Below are 17,182 nucleotides of genomic sequence, written 5' to 3' on the forward strand. Positions count from 1 at the left end.
AGGTTTTCTACTGCCAAGTTTACACCTTGACTATTACAGTGAAATGTTTTGTCCAGGAAGTTGTCTAGAAGGGATTGAATGTGTTGTTGTCTAATAGTTTTTTGGGGTAGATTTCCACACTACTTTCCTTCCATCTATAGCATTTCATAATATTATTGTTCATTGATTATGTACAGACCCAGCGTACGACAGAGCAGCAGGAGTTGTGACCCGTTTTTGTTGGTTATGTGGTCGTAGTTGTGTCTAGGGGGGCATATGGGGGAGGGAATGCTGTCCCCTCCAGGTAGCTGTTTGTCCCCCTGTGTGCTGAGGGTGTCAGGTTCTTGTCCAGTTCTGGCATTTAGGTCGCCCCAGATTAGTACATGTCCCTGGGCCACTCTTTCTCTCCCTCTCTCTCTTTCTCTCCCTCTCCCTCTCTCTCGCTCTTTTTCTCTCTGTCACCTGAGCTTCATATCAATAGTTGATCACCCTGGGACACTCAATCTACTGATGAACAGAACACTGAAGGAGAGGAGAGGAGAGGAGAGGAGAGGAGAGGAGAGGAGAGGAGAGGAGAGGAGAGGAGAGGAGAGGACTGATAGGAGTCAGATAAAGGAGGAGAGGAGAAGGGAGAGAGGGTGAGAAGGGAGAGTGGGTGAGAGGAGAGGAGAGGAGAGGAGAGGAGAGGAGAGGAGAGGAGAGGAGAGGAGAGGAGAGGAGAGAGGGGAGGAGAGGAAAAGGCGTGAAAAAAGTTTAATACTGCCAGTTGAGTGACTGTTTCACCCAGCTGCTACTAGAGAGTTCTCATCTATATTTACCCCACAGACCGATGCTGGCACTAACACCACAGGGGGCAGGGTAGCCTAGTGGTTAGAGTGTTGGACTAGTGACCGAAAGGTTGCAAGATTGAATCCCTGAGCTGCCCCTGAACAAGGCAGTTAACCCACTGTTCCCCGGTAGGCCGTCACTGTAAATAACAATTTGTTCTTAACTGACTTGCCAAGTTAAATAAAGTTAACATTTAAATAAACTCAACCAGCTGTATAAGGCCATAAGTAATCAAGAACATGCTCATCCAGAAGCGGCGCTCCTAGTGGCCGGAGACTTTAATGCAGGCGAACCATAAACTGGACCACCTTTACTCCAGACACAGAGACATGTACAAAGCTCTTCCTCTGCCCTCCATTTGGCACATCTGACCATAACTCTATCCTCCCGATTCCTGCTTAGAAGCAAAAACTAAAGCAGGAAGTACCAGTGCCTCTGTCAATAAGTAAGTAGTCAGATAAAGCAGATGCTAAGCTACAGGACTTTTTTGCTAACACAGACTGGGACATGTTCCGGGATTCCTCCGATGGCATTGAGGAATATACCACCTCAGTCACCGGCTTCATCAATAAGTGCATCGATGACGTCGTCCCCACAGTGACCGTACGTACATACCCCAACCAGAAGCCATGGATTACAGGCAACATCCGAACTGACCTAAAGGCTACAACTGCCGCTCTCAAGGAGCGGGACTGTAACCCAGAAGCTAATAAGAAATCCCGCTATGCCCTCAGATGAACCATCAAACAGGCAAAGAGTCAATACAGGACTAAGATCGAATCTTACTACACCGGCTCTGATGCTCTTCGGATGTGGCAGGGCTTGCTAACTGTTACGGACTACAAGGGGAAACCCAGCCGCAAGCTGCCCTGTGACGCGAGCCTACCAGACGACCTAAATGCCTTTTATGCCTTATATGCTCGCATCGAGACAAAGCAACACTGAAGCATGCATGACAGCACCAGCTGTTCCGGACGACTGTGTGATCACGCTCTCTCTCCGTAGCCGATGTGAGCGAGACCTTAAAACAGTTCAACATTCACAATGCCGAGGGGCCCGACGGATTACCAGGACCACCATAGTGTTCAAGAAAGTGAAGGTAACCTGCCTAAATGACTACCACCTCATATGAAGCCTGGGTCACTTACAGTCGCAACAACAAGCAGCTCGAGTGATTCCACTAAAAGATGCTTGCAGAGCATCCTGGGAATCACCTGGTGCCCTACACAGAAATACTTGCTAAGATCAACTGCAAGCCCCACCTGCAATAAAGTTTGTGGATCTCAGATTGGACTCTACAGTCACCAGATAATTAATTATTAACTCAGAAGATTAAGTCATCATCGAATACGATGGACTACTATCAGCAAGTAAGTAAAGCACTCCATGTTTACCTTACGACTACGTGGCCAGGCACGACTCCAACACCATCATTAAGTTTGCTGACAACACAACACTGGGCCCCTCAAGGCCCACTGACAACGATGAGACGGCCCTATAGGGAGGAGGTCAGAGACCTGGCCGTGTGGTGCCAGGACAACAACCTCTCCCTCAACGATGAGACGGCCCTATAGGGAGGAGGTCAGAGACCTGGCAGTGTGGTGCCTGGACAACAACCTCTCCCTCAACGATGAGACGGCCTATAGGGAGGAGGTCAGAGACCTGGCCGTGTGGTGCCAGGATAACAACCTCTCCCTCAACGACGAGACGGCCCTATAGGGAGGAGGTCAGAGACCTGGCAGTGTGGTGCCAGGACAACAACCTCTCCCTCAACGATGAGACGGCCCTATAGGGAGGAGGTCAGAGACCTGGCAGTGTGGTGCCAGGACAACAACCTCTCCCTCAACGATGAGACGGCCTATAGGGAGGAGGTCAGAGACCTGGCAGTGTGGTGCCTGGACAACAACCTCTCCCTCAACGATGAGACGGCCCTATAGGGAGGAGGTCAGAGACCTGGCAGTGTGGTGCCTGGACAACAACCTCTCCCTCAACGATGAGACGGCCTATAGGGAGGAGGTCAGAGACCTGGCAGTGTGGTGCCAGGACAACAACCTCTCCCTCAACGATGAGACGGCCCTATAGGGAGGAGGTCAGAGACCTGGCAGTGTGGTACCTGGACAACAACCTCTCCCTCAACGATGAGACTGCCTATAGGGAGGAGGTCAGAGACCTGGCAGTGTGGTACCTGGACAACAACCTCTCCCTCAACGATGAGACGGCCCTATAGGGAGGAGGTCAGAGACCTGGCAGTGTGGTGCCAGGACAACAACCTCTCCCTCAACGATGAGACTGCCCTATAGGGAGGAGGTCAGAGACCTGGCCGTGTGGTGCCAGGACAACAACCTCTCCCTCAACGATGAGACAGCCTATAGGGAGGAGGTCAGAGACCTGGCAGTGTGGTGCCAGGACAACAACCTCTCCCTCAACGATGAGACTGCCTATAGGGAGGAGGTCAGAGACCTGGCAGTGTGGTACCAGGACAACAACCTCTCCCTCAACGATGAGACGGCCTATAGGGAGGAGGTCAGAGACCTGGCAGTGTGGTGCCTGGACAACAACCTCTCCCTCAACGATGAGACTGCCCTATAGGGAGGAGGTCAGAGACCTGGCAGTGTGGTGCCTGGACAACAACCTCTCCCTCAACGATGAGACGGCCTATAGGGAGGAGGTCAGAGACCTGGCCGTGTGGTGCCAGGACAACAACCTCTCCCTCAACGATGAGACTGCCTATAGGGAGGAGGTCAGAGACCTGGCAGTGTGGTGCCAGGACAACAACCTCTCCCTCAACGATGAGACGGCCCTATAGGGAGGAGGTCAGAGACCTGGCCGTGTGGTGCCTGGACAACAACCTCTCCCTCAACGATGAGACGGCCCTATAGGGAGGAGGTCAGAGACCTGGCCGTGTGGTGCCAGGACAACAACCTCTCCCTCAACGACGAGACGGCCCTATAGGGAGGAGGTCAGAGACCTGGCAGTGTGGTGCCTGGACAACAACCTCTCCCTCAACGACGAGACGGCCTATAGGGAGGAGGTCAGAGACCTGGCAGTGTGGTGCCAGGACAACAAACTCTCCATCAATGTGAGCGAGACAAAGGAGCTGATCATGGACCACAGGAAAAGGAGGACCGAACCGGCTCCCATGAACATCGACGGGGCTGTAGTGGAGCAGGTCGAGAGTTTCAAGTTCCTTGGCGTCCACATCACCAATAAACTATCATGGTCCATACACACCAAGACAGTCGTGAAGAGGGCACGACAAAACCTATTCCCCCTCAGGAGACTGAATAGATTTGGCATGGGTCCCCAAATCCTCAAAAAGTTCAACAGCTGCACCATTGAGAGCATCCTGACCGGTTGCATCACCGCCTGGTATGTAAACTGCTCGGCATCCAACCGTAAGGCGCTACAGAGGGTAATGCGTACGGCCCAGTTCATCACTGGGGCCAAGCTGCCTGCCATCCAGGACCTCTATACCAGGCGGTGTCAGCAGAAGGCCCAAAAAATGGTCAAAGAGTCCAGTCACAGAAGTCATAGACTGTTTTCTCTGTTACGGCACGACAAGTGGTACCGGAGCACCAAGTCTAGGTCCAAAAGGCTCCTTAACAGCTTCTACCCCCAAGCCATAAGACTACTGAACTATTAATCAAATGGCTACCCAGACTATTTACATTGACCCCACCCCCCACCCGATGTTTTTAGACTGCTGCTACTCGCTGTGTATTATCTATGCATAGTCACTTCACCCCTACCTACATGTACAAATTACCTCGACTAACCTGTACCCCTCCACATTGACTCTGTACCGGTACCCCCCTGTATATAGCCTCCACATTGACTCTGTACCGGTACCCCCTGTATATAACCTCCACATTGACTCTGTACCGGTACCCTCTGTATATAGCCTCCACATTGACTCTGTACCGGTACCCCCTGTATATAGCCTCCACATTGACTCTGTACTGGTACCCCCTGTATATAGCCTCCACATTGACTCTGTACCGGTACCCTCTGTATATAGCCTCCACATTGACTCTGTACTGGTACCCCCTGTATATAGCCTCCACATTGACTCTGTACCGGTACCCCCTGTATATAGCCTCCACATTGACTCTGTACCGTAATACCCTGTATATAGCCTCCACATTGACTCTGTACCGGTACCCTCTGTATATAGCCTCCACATTGACTCTGTACCGTAATACCCTGTATATAGCCTCCACATTGACTCTGTACCGGTACCCCCTGTATATAGCCTCCACATTGACTCTGTACCGGTACCCCCTGTATATAGCCTCCACATTGACTCTGTACCGGTACCCCCTGTATATAGTCTCCACATAGTTATTTTATTGTGTTACTTTTTATTGACATTTTTACTTTAGTTTATTTGCTAAATATTCTCTTAACTCTATTTCTGGAACTGCATTTCACTGTGAGGTCTACCTACACCTGTTGGATTCGGTGCATTGGACAAATAACATTTGATTTGATTGTGTGTGTTTGTGTACTGTGTGTGTGTACTGTGTGTGTGTGTGTGTGTGTGTGTGTGTGTGTGTGTGTGTGTGTGTGTGTGTGTACTGTGTGTGTGTGTGTGTGTGTGTGTGTGTGTGTGTGTGTATGCCTATTTTAAGCCTTGAAGATAAGAGTTGATAAATGTGTAGCTATAGGACTTAATGGTGTTTTTTTCTGTGTTTTAACTGTGGGCTAACTCTGTACTGGTCTGAGATCAGATTATATGGAGAGGAGGGATATGAACCCAGATCAGCCCTCCTAACTCTGTACTGGTCTGAGATCAGATTATATGGAGAGGAGGGATATGAACCCAGATCAGCCCTCCTAACTCTGTACTGGTCTGAGATCAGATTATATGGAGAGGAGGGATATGAACCCAGATCAGCCCTCCTAACTCTGTACTGGTCTGAGATCAGATTATATGGAGAGGAGGGATATGAACCCAGATCAGCCCTCCTAACTCTGTACTGGTCTGAGATCAGATTATATGGAGAGGAGGGATATGAACCCAGATCAGCCCTCCTAACTCTGTACTGGTCTGAGATCAGATTACATGGAGAGGAGGGATATGAACCCAGATCAGCCCTCCTAACTCTGTACTGGTCTGAGATCAGATTATATGGAGAGGAGGGATATGAACCCAGATCAGCCCTCCTAACTCTGTACTGGTCTGGGATCAGATTATATGGAGAGGAGGGATATGAACCCAGATCAGCCCTCCTAACTCTGTACTGGTCTGAGATCAGATTACATGGAGAGGAGGGATATGAACCCAGATCAGCCCTCCTAACTCTGTACTGGTCTGAGATCAGATTATATGGAGAGGAGGGATATGAACCCAGATCAGCCCTCCTAACTCTGTACTGGTCTGAGATCAGATTATATGGAGAGGAGGGATATGAACCCAGATCAGCCCTCCTAACTCTGTACTGGTCTGAGATCAGATTACATGGAGAGGAGGGGTCTGATCTCAGATCAGCCCTCCTAACTCTGTATTGGTCTGGGATCAGATTATATGGAGAGGAGGGATCTGATCTCAGATCAGCCCTCCTAACTCTGTACTGGTCTGGGATCAGATTATATGGAGAGGAGGGATCGGATCTCAGATCAGCCCTCCTAACTCTGTACTGGTCTGGGATCAGATTATATGGAGAGGAGGGATCTGATCTCAGATCAGCCCTCCTAACTCTGTACTGGTCTGGGATCAGTTTAGACTGTTAGATCATAATAGATCAGATTATATGGAGAGGAGGGATCTGAACCCAGATCAGCCCTCCTAACTCTGAGAAGCTTGATACATACAGTTGGACTCTCAGGGTGAAGTTTCCCCCTAAGTTTCCCCTCTTGGGTCAGCTTCCCCCCCCCCCCCAATCCTTAACCTTAACATTACTGGGGAAAATTCAAAACTGACCGAAGATCAGCGTCTAGGGGCAACTTCACCCTGAACTCTTGAGTTCGACAGTCCTTCATTCTCTGCTCTGTTCTCATCTCTGTGCTGCTTTCCATTCGCTCTGCCACCATCTAGTGGTCAGAACAAAACATTACACTAACATACGGGCACCATCATGGACATGCTCTGATATCAAGGAAGTCAGGAGGTTCTGCTCTCCCGAGGTAGAATACCTCATGATAAGCTGTAGACCACATTATTTAACCAAGTTTATATCTATATCTTTCATAGCTGTCCACCACAAACCGATGCTGGCACTAAAAAAAAACGCCACTCAACGAGCTGTACAGAGACAATCCTCATCCAGAGAAAATGGCCGGTGACTTTAATGGAAAAGGAAAACTGAAATCTGTTTTATCCGATTCATGATAAGCTGTAGACCACACTATCTACCAAGAGAGTTCTCATCTATATTAGATTACTACTGCTGATGACTGATGACTGATTTCAGTACAGGGACCAGATCTGTTTCTATTGATTACTACTGTTGATGACTGATGACTGATTTCAGTACAGGGACCAGATCTGTTTCTATTGATTACTACTGTTGATGACTGATGACTGATTTCAGTACAGGGACCAGATCTGTTTCTATTGATTACTACTGTTGATGACTGATTTCAGTACAGGGACCAGATCTGTTTCTATTGATTACTGCTGTTGATGACTGATTTCAGTACAGGGACCAGATCTGTTTCTATTGATTACTACTGTTGACGACTGATGACTGATTTCAGTAGAGGGACCAGATCTGTTTCTATTGATTACTACTGTTGATGACTGATTTCAGTACAGGGACCAGATCTGTTTCTATTGATTACTACTGTTGATGACTGATTTCAGTACAGGGATCAGATCTGTTTCTATTGATTACTACTGTTGATGACTGATTTCAGTACAGGGACCAGATCTGTTTCTATTGATTACTGCTGTTGATGACTGATGACTGATTTCTGTACAGGGACAGATCTGTTTCTATTGATTACTACTGTTCATGACTGATTTCAGTACAGGGACCAGATCTGTTTCTATTGATTACTACTGTTGATGACTGATGACTGATTTCAGTACAGGGACCAGATCTGTTTCTATTGATTACTACTGTTGATGACTGATTTCAGTACAGGGACCAGATCTGTTTCTATTGATTACTACTGTTGATGACTGATTTCAGTACAGGGACCAGATCTGTTTCTATTGATTACTACTGTTGACGACTGATGACTGATTTCAGTAGAGGGACCTGATCTGTTTCTATTGATTACTACTGTTGATGACTGATTTCAGTACAGGGACCAGATCTGTTTCTATTGATTACTACTGTTGATGACTGATTTCAGTACAGGGATCAGATCTGTTTCTATTGATTACTACTGTTGATGACTGATTTCAGTACAGGGACCAGATCTGTTTCTATTGATTACTACTGTTGACGACTGATGACTGATTTCAGTAGAGGGACCAGATCTGTTTCTATTGATTACTACTGTTGATGACTGATTTCAGTACAGGGACCAGATCTGTTTCTATTGATTACTACTGTTGATGACTGATTTCAGTACAGGGACCAGATCTGTTTCTATTGATTACTACTGTTGATGACTGATGACTGATTTCAGTACAGGGACAGATCTGTTTCTATTGATTACTACTGTTGATGACTGATGTCAGTACAGGGACCAGATCTGTTTCTATTGATTACTACTGTTGATGACTGATGACTGATTTCAGTACAGGAACCAGATCTGTTTCTATTGATTACTACTGTTGATGACTGATGACTGATTTCAGTACAGGGACCAGATTTGTTTCTATTGATTACTACTGTTGATGACTGATTTCACTACAGGGACCAGATCTGTTTCTATAGATTACTACTGTTGATGACTGTTGACTGATTTCAGTACAGGGACCAGATCTGTTTCTATAGATTACTACTGTTGATGACTGATGACTGATTTCAGTATAGGGACCAGATCTGTTTCTATAGATTACTACTGTTGATGACTGATTTCAGTACAGGGACCAGATCTGTTTCTATAGACTACTACTGTTGATGACTGATGACTGATTTCAGTACAGGGACCAGATCTGTTTCTATTGATTATTACTGTTGATGACGGATTTCAGTACAGGGACCAGATCTGTTTCTATTGATTACTACTGTTGACGACTGATTTCAGTACAGGGACCAGATCTGTTTCTATAGATTACTACTGTTGATGACTGATTTCAGTACAGGGACCAGATCTGTTTCTATAGATTACTACTGTTGATGACTGATGACTGATTTCAGTACAGGGACCAGATCTGTTTCTATTGATTACTACTGTTGATGACTGATTTCAGTACAGGGACCAGATCTGTTTCTATTGATTACTACTGTTGATGACTGATTTCAGTACAGGGACCAGATCTGTTTCTATAGATTACTACTGTTGATGACTGATGACTGATTTCAGTACAGGGACCAGATCTGTTTCTATTGATTACTGCTGTTGATGACTGATGACTGATTTCAGTACAGGGACCAGATTTGTTTCTATTGATTACTACTGTTGAAGACTGATTTCACTACAGGGACCAGATCTGTTTCTCCAATTTCCTGTTTGTTGTTAAGTCATTTCCCCTCTCTTGACAAACACACACACACACACACACACACACACACACACACACACACACACACACACACACACACACACACACACACACACACACACACACACAGAGTCAGTGTCAGTTTTAAACTGTGTCTCTATCTGTCTGCATTGTGGCGCTGTGGACCATCTGATTAGATTGGAGCTGGAGCCAGTTGCTGCTGTCTTCCTTCACACAGCCCACTGCAGAGATGCAACTGAGAGCCAGCGTGGCTCAGTCTGACACGGGGAAGCCATCTTGGTGCAAAGAGATAGATGTTTTTATGGGGTTGGTTTATTATTCAAGGTTCCACCCAGGGGATAACGACTGTCCCCCCCTCCCTCCCATTGAAGACACGTCGGTTCAGGGCTGACTGCAGTTCTGCAGGCAGGAAAACAGACTGGAAAAGGATAGTTTTCCTGGTCAATATTCGTGTAAATATAAACATATTTTTTAAGGCAATCATGGTACCTATAATTGCTTCTAATACACCATATGTATGTCTCTGCAAGGATTACTTTTTAAAACGCAATCAGAATAACAGCCTGCAGTACCCCGGTCTGCCTTCAACTTGAGTTAGTCAATGAGAGGGGGCAGCACTGAGCTAGCCTGCAGTACCCCGGTCTGCCTTCAACTTGAGTTAGTCAATGAGAGGGGGCAGCACTGAGCTAGCCTGCAGTACCCCGGTCAGCCTTCAACTTGAGTTAGTCAATGAGAGGGGGCAGCACTGAGCTAGCCTGCAGTACCCCGGGTCAGCCTTCAACTGGAGTTAGTCAATGAGAGGGGGGCAGCACTGAGCTAGCCTGCAGTACCCCGGTCAGCCTTCAACTTGAGTTAGTCAATGAGAGGGGGCAGCACTGAGCTAGCCTGCAGTACCCCGGTCGGCCTTCAACTTGAGTTAGTCAATGAGAGGGGGCAGCACTGAGCTAGCCTGCAGTACCCCGGTCAGCCTTCAACTTGAGTTAGTTAACGAGAGGGGGCAGCACTGAGCTAGCCTGCAGTACCCCGGTCAGCCTTCAACTTGAGTTAGTCAATGAGAGGGGGCAGCACTGAGCTAGCCTGCAGTACCCCGGTCAGCCTTCAACTTGAGTTAGTCAATGAGAGGGGGGCAGCACTGAGCTAGCCTGCAGTACCCCGGTCAGCCTTCAACTTGAGTTAGTCAATGAGAGGGGGCAGCACTGAGCTAGGCTGCAGTACCCCGGTCAGCCTTCAACTTGAGTTAGTCAATGAGAGGGGGCAGCACTGAGCTAGCCTGCAGTACCCCGGTCAGCCTTCAACTTGAGTTAGTCAATGAGAGGGGGCAGCACTGAGCTAGCCTGCAGTACCCCGGTCTGCCTTCAACTTGAGTTAGTCAATGAGAGGGGGCAGCACTGAGCTAGCCTGCAGTACCCCGGTCAGCCTTCAACTTGAGTTAGTCAATGAGAGGGGGCAGCACTGAGCTAGCCTGCAGTACCCCGGGTCAGCCTTCAACTTGAGTTAGTCAATGAGAGGGGGGCAGCACTGAGCTAGCCTGCAGTACCCCGGTCAGCCTTCAACTTGAGTTAGTCAATGAGAGGGGGCAGCACTGAGCTAGCCTGCAGTACCCCGGTCGGCCTTCAACTTGAGTTAGTCAATGAGAGGGGGCAGCACTGAGCTAGCCTGCAGTACCCCGGTCAGCCTTCAACTTGAGTTAGTCAATGAGAGGGGGCAGCACTGAGCTAGCCTGCAGTACCCCGGTCAGCCTTCAACTTGAGTTAGTCAATGAGAGGGGGGCAGCACTGAGCTAGCCTGCAGTACCCCGGTCAGCCTTCAACTTGAGTTAGTCAATGAGAGGGGGCAGCACTGAGCTAGGCTGCAGTACCCCGGTCAGCCTTCAACTTGAGTTAGTCAATGAGAGGGGGCAGCACTGAGCTAGGCTGCAGTACCCCGGTCAGCCTTCAACTTGAGTTAGTCAATGAGAGGGGGCAGCACTGAGCTAGCCTGCAGTACCCCGGTCAGCCTTCAACTGGAGTCAGTCAGTGAGAGGGGGGCAGCACTGAGCTAGCCTGCAGTACCCCGGTCAGCCTTCAACTGGAGTCAGTCAATGAGAGGGGGGCAGCACTGAGCTAGCCTGCAGTACCCCGGTCGGCCTTCAACTTGAGTTAGTCAATGAGAGGGGGCAGCACTGAGCTAGTCCACAACGTCACTTCCTGGAGTAGATCAAACTGCTCGTCTCCATGAGACCCCATCTTAACTGGCTTCATCTGGCTTCTCTCTCTCCATCTCTCTCTCTCTTCTGACCTCGTAAAATAAGTTCACTCTACACTCGTCTACCTGCCATTACTTTGTTTCTCAATGAAATGCATTACCATACAAATCTATCCCCTAGGTTACTACCATCTATCCCCTGGTTACTATCATCTATCCCCTGGTTACTACCATCTATCCCCTGGTTACTACCATCTATCCCCTGGTTACTACCATCTATCCCCTGGTTATAACCATCTATCCCCTGGTTACTACCATCTATCCCCTGGTTACTACCATCTACCCCCTGGTTACTACCATCTACCCCCTGGTTACTGCCATCTATCCCCTGGTTACTACCATCTATCCCCTGGTTACTACCATCTATCCCCTGGTTACTACCATCTACCCCCTGGTTACTACCATCTACACCCCTGGTTACTACCATCTATCCCCTGGTTACTACCATCTATCCCCTGGTTTACTACCATCTATCCCTGGTTACTACCATTCTATCCCCTGGTACTACCATCTATCCCCTGGTTACTACCATCTATCCCCTGGGTACTACCATCTACCCCCTGGTTACTACCATCTATCCCCTGGTTACTACCATCTATTCCCCTGGTTACTACCATCTATCCCCTGGTTACTACCATCTATCCCCTGGTTACTACCATCTACCCCCTGGTTACTACTATCTATCCCCTGGTTACTACCATCTATCCCCTGGTTACTACCATCTATCCCCTGGTTACTACCATCTACCCCCTTGTTACTACCATCTATTGCCTGGTTACTACCATCTATCCCCTGGTTACTACCATCTATCCCCTGGTTACTACCATCTATCCCCTGGTTACTACCATCTACCCCCTGGTTACTACCATATACCCCCTGGTTACTACCATCTATCCCCTGGTTTACACTAGGTTACTACCATCTATCCCCTGGTTACTACCATCTACCCCCTGGTTACTACCATCTATCCCTTGGTTACTACCATCTATCCCCTGGTTACTACCATCTACCCCCTGGTTACTACCATCTATCCCTAGGTTACTACCATCTACCCCCTGGTTACTACCATCTATCCCCTGGTTACTACCATCTATCCCCTGGTTATTACCATCTATCCCCTGGTTACTACCATCTACCCCCTGGTTACTACCATCTATCCCTGGTTACTACCATCTATCCCCTGGTTACTACCATCTACCACCCTGGTTACTACCACCTATCCCCTGGTTACTACCATCTACCCCTGGTTACTACCATCTACCCCTGGTGTACTACCATCTATCCCCTGGTTACTACCATCTATCCCCTGGTTACTACCATCTATCCCCTGGTTTTCACTAGGTTACTACCATCTACCCCCTGGTTACTACCATCTATCCCCTGGTTACTACCATCTATCCCCTGGTTACTACCATCTATCCCCTGGTTTACACTAGGTTACTACCATCTATCCCCTGGTTACTACCATCTATCCCCTGGTTACTACCATCTATCCCCTGGTTACTACCATCTATCCCCTGGTTACTACCATCTACCCCCTGGTTACTACCATCTATCCCCTGGTTAATACCATCTATCCCCTGGTTACTACCATCTATCCCCTGGTTACTACCATCTATCCCCTGGTTACTACCATCTATCCCTGGTTACTACCATCTATCCCCTGGTTACTACCATCTACCCCCTGGTTACTACCATCTACCCCCTGGTTACTACCATCTATCCCCTGGTTTACACTAGGTTACTACCATCTATCCCCTGGTTACTACCATCTATCCCCTGGTTACTACCATCTACCCCCTGGTTACTACCATCTATCCCCTGGTTACTACCATCTACCCCCCTGGTTACTACCATCTACCCCTTGGTTACTACCATCTACCCCCTGGTTACTACCATCTACACCCTGGTTACTACCATCTATCCCCTGGTTACTACCATCTACACCCTGGTTACTACCATCTATCCCCTGGTTACTACCATCTACCCCCTGGTTACTACCATCTATCCCCTGGTTACTACCATCTATCCCCTGGTTACTACCATTCTATCACCTTGGTCTACCATCTACCCCCTGGTTACTACCATCTATCCCCTGGTTACTACCATCTACCCCCTGTTACACCATCTACATCCTGGTTACTACCATCTATCCCCTGGTTACTACCATCATCCCCTGGTTTACACAACTAGGGTTACTACCCATCTATCCCATGGTTACTACCATCTATCCCCTGGTTAATACCACTATCCCTGGTTTACTACCATCTACCCCCTGGTTTTACTACCATCTATCCCCTGGTTACTACCATCTATCCCCTGGTTACTACATCTATCCCTGGTTACTACCATCTACACCCTGGTACTACAATCTATCCCCTGGTTACTACCAATCTATCCCCTGGTTACTACCTCTATCCCCTGTTAATCCCCTGTTTACTCCATCTATCGCCTGGTTATTACTACCATCGATCTCCCCTGGGTTACTACATCATACCCTATACCCCCCTGAGTTACTACACATCTACCCCCTGGTTACTAACCCATCTACCCCCACTGCCCGCCTGTTACTACCATCTATCCCCTGGTTACTACCATCTACCCCCTGGTTACTACCATCTACCCCCTGGTTACTACCATCTACCTCCTGGTTACTACCATCTATCCCCTGGTTACTACCATCTATCCCCTGGTTACTACCATCTACCTCCTGGTTACTACCATCTACCTCCTGGTTACTACCATCTATCCCCTGGTTACTACCCTCTATCCCCTGGTTACTACCATCTATCCCCTGGTTATTACCATCTATCCCCTGGTTACTACCATCTATCCCCTGGTTACTACCATCTATCCCCTGGTTACTACCATCTACCCCCTGGTTACTACCATCTACCTACCCCTGGTTACTACCATCTATCCCCTGGTTACTACCATCTATCCCCTGGTTACTACCATCTACCCCCTGGTTACTACCATCCTACCATCTACCCCTGGTTACTACCCATCTATCCCCTGGTTACTACCATCTATCCCCTGGTTATTACCATCTATCCCCTGGTTACTACCATCTATCCCCTGGTTACTACCATCTCCCCTGGTTACTACCATCTACCCCCTGGTTACTACCATCTACCCCCTGGTTACTACCATCTATCCCCTGGTTACTACCATCTATCCCCTGGTTACTACCATCTATCCCCTGGTTACTACCATCTATCCCCTGGTTATTACCATCTATCCCTGGTTACTACCATCTATCCCCTGGTTACTACCATCTATCCCTGGTTACTACCATCTATCCCCTGATTACTACCATCTATCCCCTGGTTACTACCACTATCCCCTGGTTACTACCATCTATCCCCTGGTTCACTACCATCTATCCCCTGGTTACTACCAGCTATCCCCTGGTTACTACCACTACCTGCCGTATACCCACTATCCCTGGTTACATACCATCTATCCCCTGGTTACTACCATCTATCCCCTGGTTACTACCATCTACTCACCCTGGTTACTACCATCTATCCCCTGCCTGTTACTACCATCTATCCCCTGGTTACTACCATCTATCCCCCTGGTTACTACTATCTATCCCCTGGTTACTACCATCTATCCCCTGGTTACTACCATCATATCCCCTGGTTACTACCATCTATCCCCCTTGTTACTACCAATCTATTGCCTGGTTACTACCATCTATCCCTGGTTACTACCATCTATTGCCCTTGGTTACTACCATCTATCCCCTGGTTACTACCATCTAGCCCCTGGTTACTACCATCTACCCCCTGGTTACTACCATCTACCCCCTGTGGTTTACTACAATCTAACCTGGTTACACTAGTTTACTACCATCTATCCCCTGGTTACTACCATCTATCCCCCTGGTTACTACCATCTATCCCTTGGTTACTACCATCTATCCCCTGGTTACTACCATCTACCCCCTGGTTACTACCATCTATCCCTAGGTTACTACCATCTACCCCCTGGTTACTACCATCTATCCCCTGGTTACTACCATCTATCCCCTGGTTACTACCATCTACCCCCTGGTTACTACCATCTATCCCCTGGTTACTACCATCTATCCACTGGTTTTTAATACCATTCTATCCCCTGGTTACTACCATCTATCCCCTGGTTACTACCATCTATCCCCTGGTTACTACCATCTATCCCCTGGTTACTACCATCTATCCCCTGGTTACTACCATATATCCCCATGGTTACTACCATCTACCCCCTGGTTACTACCATTATCCCCTGGTTACTACCATCTACCCCTGGTTACTACCATCTATCCCCTGGTTACTACCATTACCCCCTGGTACTACCATCTATCCCCTTGGTTACTACATCTATCCCCCTGAGTTACTACCATTACCCCCTGGTTACTACCATCTATCCCCTGGTTACTACCATCTATACCTGGTACTACCATCTACCCCCTTGGTTACTACCATCTATCCCCTGGTTACCACCATCTATCCCCTGGTTACTACCATCTATCCCCTGGTTACTACCATCTATCCCCTGGCTACTACCATCTATCCCCTGGTTACTACCATCTATCCCCTGGTTACTACATCTATCCCTGGTTACTACCATCTATCCCCTGGTTACTACCATCTATCCCCTGGTACTACCATCTATCCCCTGGTTACTACCATCTATCCCCTGGTTTACACTAGGTTACTACCATCTATCCCCTGGTTACTACCATCTATCCCCTGGTTACTACCATCTATCCCCTGGTTACCACCATCTATCCCCTGGTTACTACCATCTGGTTTACACTAGTTTGTGTTACTTCTTAATCATAACAGTTTTCAGCTGTGCTAACGTAATTGCAAATGGGTTTTTCTAATGATCAATTAGCCTTTTTAAAATGATCAACTTGGATTAGCTAACACAAAGTGCCATTGGAACACAGGAGTGATGGTTGCTGATAATGGGCCTCTGTACGCCTATGTAGATATTCCATTAAAAATCAGCCGTTTCCAGCTACAATTGTCATTTACAACATTAAAAATGTCTACACTGTATTTCTGATCAATTTGATGTTATTTTAATGAACAAATTTAGCTTTTCTTTCAAAAACAAGGATATTTCTAAGTGACCCCAAACTTGTGTGTGTGTGTGTGTGTGTGTGTGTGTGTGTGTGTGTGTGCGTGTGTGTGTTGTGCGTGTGTGTGTGTATGTGTATGTGTGTGTGTGTGTGTGTGTGTGTGTGTGTGCGTGTTGTGCGCGTGTGTGTGTGTGCCTGTCTAGGTACATGGCTGTGAATGTTTCCCGTCCAGCGGTCCATTAGCAGGTTCTCTGATAACCCTGGTTTCCCCCCAGACACTCTATAAATACTCACCACTTAGGGGCCTACGGGGCTCTGAGCACACACACACACACACACACACACACACACACACACACACACACAGACAGACAGACAGACAGACAGACAGACAGACAGACAGACGACAACAGACAGACAGACAGACAGACAGACAGACAGACAGACAGGACAGACAGACAGACCGACAG

At 47.9% G+C, this 17,182-nt stretch overlaps 1 pseudogene; it reads right to left on the reverse strand.

The window, feature by feature from the left end:
• Nucleotides 1-6,523: 6,523 nt before the first annotated feature.
• Nucleotides 6,524-17,182, reverse strand: part of LOC115184008 (2-hydroxyacylsphingosine 1-beta-galactosyltransferase-like) — a 26,316-nt pseudogene continuing 15,657 nt past the window's right edge.

The sequence above is a fragment of the Salmo trutta genome, unplaced genomic scaffold (genome assembly GCF_901001165.1).
Source record: "Salmo trutta unplaced genomic scaffold, fSalTru1.1, whole genome shotgun sequence".
Taxonomy (NCBI): domain Eukaryota; kingdom Metazoa; phylum Chordata; class Actinopteri; order Salmoniformes; family Salmonidae; genus Salmo; species Salmo trutta.